Source organism: Microtus oregoni, unplaced genomic scaffold (assembly GCF_018167655.1).
Source record: "Microtus oregoni isolate MIOR12 unplaced genomic scaffold, Mior012 000069F_ref0000032, whole genome shotgun sequence".
NCBI classification, from domain to species: Eukaryota; Metazoa; Chordata; class Mammalia; order Rodentia; family Cricetidae; genus Microtus; species Microtus oregoni.
Genome location: NW_024543976.1, coordinates 2,850,478 through 2,857,050, shown reverse-complemented (window position 1 = coordinate 2,857,050; position 6,573 = coordinate 2,850,478). Strand labels below are relative to the sequence as shown.

The window sequence follows — 6,573 nt, the reverse complement described above, 5'->3', positions numbered from 1 at the left end:
TGGGTTCAATCCTCAGCACCGAATACAAACCATCCAGGGCAAACTCCTGGCTCACTTCAGTTTGTTCCGGCCCAATTGCAGGTTAATGATTTTTAAGACTGTCTTGGAAGATTTCTTTGCTCACAGAAGTTAATTCTCTGTCTGGCAGGCTTTCCAGGCAGCCTCGGTGGTACTTGAGGGTGAGTTCTTCACCCCATGGTCTTGCGGTCTTTCTCTGATCCAGGCAACAAAGACCCTGCATTCTCGCAACTCTCCTAGCAACGTCTTCTCATTTAAAGCATCGCCCGTTTCATCCTTGTCATTGGAGGCTTTGGTCAGATGGATTTTGCTCTGCCATAGTCCCTCACAGATACTTCAGATCCCTGAGTACCCAGGCCTAGATCTTTGGAGACCCTTCACACTACTGTCTGGTTGCTCCCTCTTTTCTATGAGAGAGCCCTGAAGCTGGCTCTGATCTAGTCACATGGTCAAGGTGACAGGTGGTTAGAGCTGGGAAACCCTGGAAACTTCAGACAGGGAGGCAAAGAGTGGACTAACAAGGTGAGGCTGATCCTTTAGGGAGCCCTGAGACAAACGAAAGCATTAGCTCTGGAGAACTTGCCATCCTGTTTCCAAAGCGCCCCGAATTCTCCTGAATGCCGCTCCCAGACAAGCCTTGCTCTGGGCCAGGCTGAGTCAGCCATAAGAAGAAGGAAGTAGGCTGCACCAAGGAAGGATTGCCCCTGGCACAGGCACCTCAGACGCATTCTCGAGTTTATTGTCTCTGAATAGAGGAAGTGGGCACTCAAAAAAGGTGAACGGATTTGCCCAAGGTCACCCAGGAGTCTGCAGTGAGGCCAGGGCTCGCTCGCGCTCTCCCTCTGTCCCCAGCGAATGGGTACGGTTCTGGTCAGGGAAGCACACTCTGGCCAGACCAGAGGTGTGAGATCTGTGCAGCCTCTGCACCCACTCCTCAGGGCGCCCCTCTGCACAGGTGGCACTCCGCGTGCCCTGTGGGGGCGGCAGCGAGCAGGACCGCAGGGACGCCCAGGCTGGGGGCTGTGGAACCCACGGAGCCCGGCTCAGCTAGGAGGAGGAGGATGCTCTGCATGCCCAGGTGAGCCCAGGCTGGAGTCTCCAGCCTGCAACTGGTGCCAGGCGCCCGCCCGCTCCCCAGCGCGGGGGCTGAAGCCCGCATCTAGGGGGCGGCGGCGAGGGCGCAGGCAGTGGCGGGGAGCGCAGCGCAGCACAGAAGCGGCAGAAGCTGGGCTCTGCGCTAAAGGTAGCCGCAACAATCTGCCAGGGCGCCGCTCTCCTTAGCCTTCCGCAGCCGCGTGTTGCTGAGAGTGCGCCAGGAGATCAGAACCCCAGGAGCCCACGTGTGCAGGTGGGGATGCCGAGAGGGGGCGGGGCGGGATGCCGGGGTTGGGGGGGGGGGGGATTCTGGGTTCTGTACTTCCGACACCCACCAGCCTTTGTCGCAGGGATGGGCTGTGTGTTGGTGTGGGTGGGTGGACTGTCTGTCTGGGTAGGACCTGTCTGCAGCTTGGGACCACTGAAGGTTGAACAGCTGCCCTCCCGCACTTGTGTAGGTAAGTACTTGTGAGACTGCATGTGTGTTCACTGACTATATGAGGTTGTACGTAAAGAGGAGAGGGGAAGAGGAGAGAGAAAGAGAGAGAAGAAAAGGGGGAGAGAGAGAAAGAGGGAGGAAGGAGAGGGAGAAAGGAAGAGGGGAAGAAGCTTATGTTGTGTATCTTTATTGGTGTGTAATTTGATGTATGATGCTTCGGTAGACTGTAGATGATTGTGAGTGTGTGACTGAGTGTTCCCTCTGTGTGTAATGAGATACCTGTTCTTGTGTGTATAAGCAGCAAGCGTGTGTAGTAGCATGAGTGTGTGGCTATTCCTTGCTGCATGGGGATGTCTCAGTCACTGACGGTACTAGGGGCCATCCTGGCTATTGCCTTTCGTAGAATCCAGTCTCAACTGAACATGCTTCTTGTCCAGGCTTGCACCTTGCCCCTGGCACACTGCTGGCTGCTCTTGAAAGAAGTGACTGTTGATTCAGGGGAATGGTAATTGGCAAAGGTGAAGAAGTCATGGCAAGTGCTTGGCTTCTTAGAGTTCAATATTAAGAGAAAATCTGGGCGACTTTCCACCTGACCCATGAAAACAACACAAAATGCTTCTTAAGGAACAGATTTGACGTGAATTGAAAGTGTGTTCCGGTGAGGGGGACACTGGTGAACGTTTGCCCTTTTGGTCTTCATATTGTTGGGATGGATTCTTCAGGTTTTCTTTTAGCTGTTGGTGGCCATGGCTTGTGATTGCTGATAGATGTTTGTCTGGTCCTGGGAGATTTCATCAGCAGTGACCATTGGAGGAGAGGTTGCTTACTGTTTCTTGTGAGCACAGGTAGGGAAGGAAAACAACATTGGTGATGGATGTGGTTGTTGCTTGAGAATCAAGGAAAAAGTCAGAGAAAAGACAAGACCCCCAGAGTTCCAAGAAGCAGGTCCCATCTAGGAAATACGTTTGTACAGAAAAAAATTACAGAGACTAACCAGATGTTGCAACATTCCCAAGTAACTTTTAGATGTTTCCCTTAGTTTCCTCATGCATCCATCCTTGTTCTAATCTCTCTGTTGGGTTTTCATCATTTCCTCTTGTGGGGAATATCTTTGTTAGAATTATTTTCATGTGGTAGAGTCACGGTTGGTGTCTAAACTTTAGGAGATCTAGACCACAGGGAAGTTACCCCGCACCTTTAGTCCCTCTTTTCTGAGCAGGTAGGGGTCCCAGAACCCCACAACAATAACGTGCCTGGTTCCCCCAAGTTTCCTGGGTTTTACTTTTAATGTGATTTCTTAGGCCAACAAACTCACCACCCTCACCCCGATCCCACTCATCCTCACACTTCTTTCCCTGTAGTCACAGACTGAAGGCAACACCTGCCGTTGTCACAAGCAACACAGCATCCCAGCAGGTACCCTTGATTTCCCATGGTGCTGAGGCAGCATCCCCTAAGTCGTCTAAACGAGGTACTGAGGTCACCTTTCCTTTCTCCAGGAACTGGCAATCTTAGTCCACTGGCAGTTTGTCTGTTTTCTCGGACCCAGTTTCCCCCGTTGTACTCTCACCACGGCCACCTCTATCAGGTGAAACCAGTGCTTAGGGACTTTCCGAAGATGGGAAGAGAGACAGACTCTGATTATGAGGAAAATTCAAGGCAAGAGAACAAATGTCGGGAAGATGCGATTCTTGTGATCATGTATGTCCAACTAAAACCTTCTATTAATTCTTGAGGAGTGTCACATGGTGTGACTTAGCTCAGGTTTCTGTCCCCCTCCGTCTTAGTTTCTTTACTTGTAAAAGTGGAAACAAACGATTTCAAGGAGAGACTTGTCCCTAGCTCATTTTGAAGGGTTCTCTCGGCACTGAAACACTCCAATTGCCACCATGTCAGCAAGAATGAGTCTTCCTAGTGTCTCAGGTGAACCTATAAAAATGTGTAACCTTTGTTTGAAAAAAAATATTGTTTGATTTTTGGGAGAAGATGTGGGTACAGAGGAAAAGAGATGTTGTCTTCAGTTTGAGGCTGAGGACTAAGTGCCAACACCATTAGCAGCAGAAGGGTTTTAAAGGCCACTTTGCTTTTCTCTTCATGAGGTACCAGAGTCTATGTCTACCTTATTAAGATAACATCATGTTACATTAGAATTCAGGTTTTCTCAGCCTCAATAGCAGTGGCATTTGGGGCAAATGACTCTTGTCCTATGCATTATCGGGTATTCAACAATATCCCTAGTATCCATTAATAGCACCCCAGAGTTACAACAACCAAATACAAACGCAAGCACTGCTAACTGTGGGAAGACAAAGTCTTCCCACACTCCAGTTGACAATCACCACTATAATTCACACTCCAGCCTGGGAGTCTTCCACAGCACCACTCTACAGCCAAACACTTGCTACAGAGAACAGCCTTCCCACCCTGTCTCAAGTCTGATACCCTCATGCCTTCTCCTTTATCCCTTCTGGATTTTCTCTGCTTAACATCGATGCCTGCAAAGTACTCACGGTGTGCTGAAGCCTGAGAAACATTTCAGAGGCATTAATAGTCTTAATAACTCACATTAACCCAGCCCTTGATATGTGCCAGGCACAGTTCTAAATGCTTTGGGTGGATGGTTGCATTTAATCTTCATTAAGAATCCTAGGAGAGAGACTTCTATTGCCCTCAGTTTAGAAATACAGCGACTCGAGCTTACAGAGGTAAGATAACATGTCCAGTTCTCATTGGGTGTTGGAGCTGGTGTTGGCTGGTGTGCTGTCCTGCTGCAGTTCATTGTTCGGACCTTCACACTTGCAATGCCTTGTATGAATGAGATCTGGTGTTACAGGCTACATAGGAGGAGCTTAAATATCTCTTAGTCTGTTTGTAGGACCAAGTCTGCCTCTAGGAAGGATGCTAAAGGCTCCAGGTTGTAAATAGTGTTCAGTAGCCATATGTAATTCCTCATTGAAAAACAAAGAAAGAAAGAAAGAAAGAAAGAAAGAGAGAAAAAACCAATTACCTTTTTTCATCCAGAGTTAGCTCAAAGGTATGTATCTAGTGAGAGCGGTAGGTGGGCGGGGTTACAGAAGAGGGAGTGTGAAGGGAAAAGGAAGGAGGTGAAAGGCACCAAACAGTGAACAAGACAGTTCTGTTGCTATTAACTACCTTACGGTCAGTCTCTGCCATCAAAGTCAAAGTTCCTGTGTTTCCGTCAACTGTCTCCTTGGTCTTCATGGCCTGCGCCTTGAGCACTCCATTCTGCATGCTATTCACTTTTTCCTATTGGGGCAGAGGTAAAAATAAGATGTAAATGGCTCTTCAACAGGGTAATCGATAGGACTGGTTGTCTGAGTAAGGATGATTCCAATTATTGATAAGCTTTAGAATCCAAGCTTGCCTAAGGAGGCTGACTTTCTTTTAAGACTGCCTGTTGAACCTGCAGATCCATGGGCTCTGACTCACACACCTGTGGTTTGGTTGAAAGCCTGGCCTTCAGTCTTTGATGAGCAACAGACTAATCCCACCGGGCTTGTTAGAGCCCACATCAATGGGCTGTCTTCCCACAGTTTCTGATGTTTCTGGGTTAGGTCCCAAGGATTTTCACTTCTAATGGGTGTCTACATTGCTGTAGACATGGGGTTAAGACTTAGATAATTAAATCAAAGGCCAAATACAGCTTTTTGTTGGGAAGATGACATTTTAAAAATAACCAAGCATTGTATTAATGAGAAGGAATCGATTGGAGCAAAATCCAAAACCAATAAGAGAGATGAACTCACATTTCTCATTAAACATCTGCCTCAGATCTTTTCCTGGCTCTGTCTACACCCACCTCTACCTTAATTTAGATGATAAGGTACCCCATTATTGACAGGATAATCCAGACCCCAAGTCCCTTACTACATCGTATGATGCCAAGTACATCGTGGGAAGCCTCTGTAAGACTAAGGAGCTTTGCTATTCCTCTCTCTAGCTTTTGTTTCTTGGACAGTTGTGTTTCCTTCCCTTTCAGAGCTATATTAGGATAATGAAGAAACTCAGTGGAAATCAGCACATTGATGTGCACCTGATGAAAAATTTAAATACCAATCAGAAAGTTTCCTTTAAAAAATCAGAATTTAAACTCATTCAACCTGTCCATTCCTCCTCAGTGCTGATACCTTTTTTTGTTTTGACCTGATCACATCCAAGCTATGGACCTTTAAGAACTCATACAGAAAGATCTTTTTAAAAAAATAATTTACTTGTCAGGTGTAGTGGCACACATCTTTACTCAGGTGGCAGAGGCATTTCTGTGAGTTCGAGGCTAGCCTGGTCTACATAGTGAGTTCTAGGACAGCCAGAGCTACATCGTGAAACACTGTCTCCAAAACTACAACAACAAAAGATAATTTTACTTATTTTTATTTTACTTGCATGAGTGTTTGCTTGCGTGAGCAAGGCAGGTGTGCACCAAGTGTGTGTCTGATGCCTGGCAAACCAGAGGAGGGCACTGGATCCCTTAACACTGGAGTTACAGAAGGTTGTAAGCAACTACGTGGCTGCTGGGAACCAAACCTGGGTCCCCTGCAAGAAGAGTAGATGCTTTTAACTGCTGAGCCATCTCCCCGGCACCCAGAAAGAGCTTGATATTTATTGTGTGTTATCAAAGTTTAAGTAGAGTCTTATATACCTGGCATTTTTGGATTTTTCTATCAACTCTTTAGAGAAGTACTGTTTCCATGAATTATAGATTTGGAAAGCAGGGCCAAGATATTTTAAGAATTCTTGTGTCCAGAGGTTAGCTGTACTTCTTGGTTCTGCATTACAAAATTTAACAATGGTTTACTTAAATAAAAGTTATAATTTCTTAGCAGGACACTGGGGCTTTTCTTAAGGATTTGATGAAACAGGCTCCAGGACAGAAAGGTAAAAGGTCATTACCAGAGAGCTCAGCTCTGGGAGCTCATGACCTGTTCTTTGTTGTCTTCATTAATGTGACACTCTTTCAAGTCTGTGTCAATCAGTTAGAATTCTCCAGAAATGACTCTCAC

The 6,573-nt window shown here is 46.8% G+C and overlaps 1 protein-coding gene across 4 annotated transcripts in view; it reads left to right on the top strand.

Annotated features, from left to right (window-relative positions):
- The first annotated feature begins 841 nt into the window (after positions 1–841).
- Positions 842–6,573, top strand: part of LOC121440579 (5-hydroxytryptamine receptor 4) — a 166,195-nt gene continuing 160,463 nt past the window's right edge. For 2 of the 4 annotated variants that reach the window (XM_041641331.1, XM_041641334.1), the window contains exon 1: positions 842–1,096. The gene's annotated coding sequence lies outside the window, so the exon portion shown is untranslated. Of the gene's footprint in view, positions 1,097–1,318; positions 1,367–1,469; positions 1,572–6,573 lie in introns of those variants that run through there. The other 2 variants (XM_041641332.1, XM_041641333.1) reach the window with 2 other exon arrangements.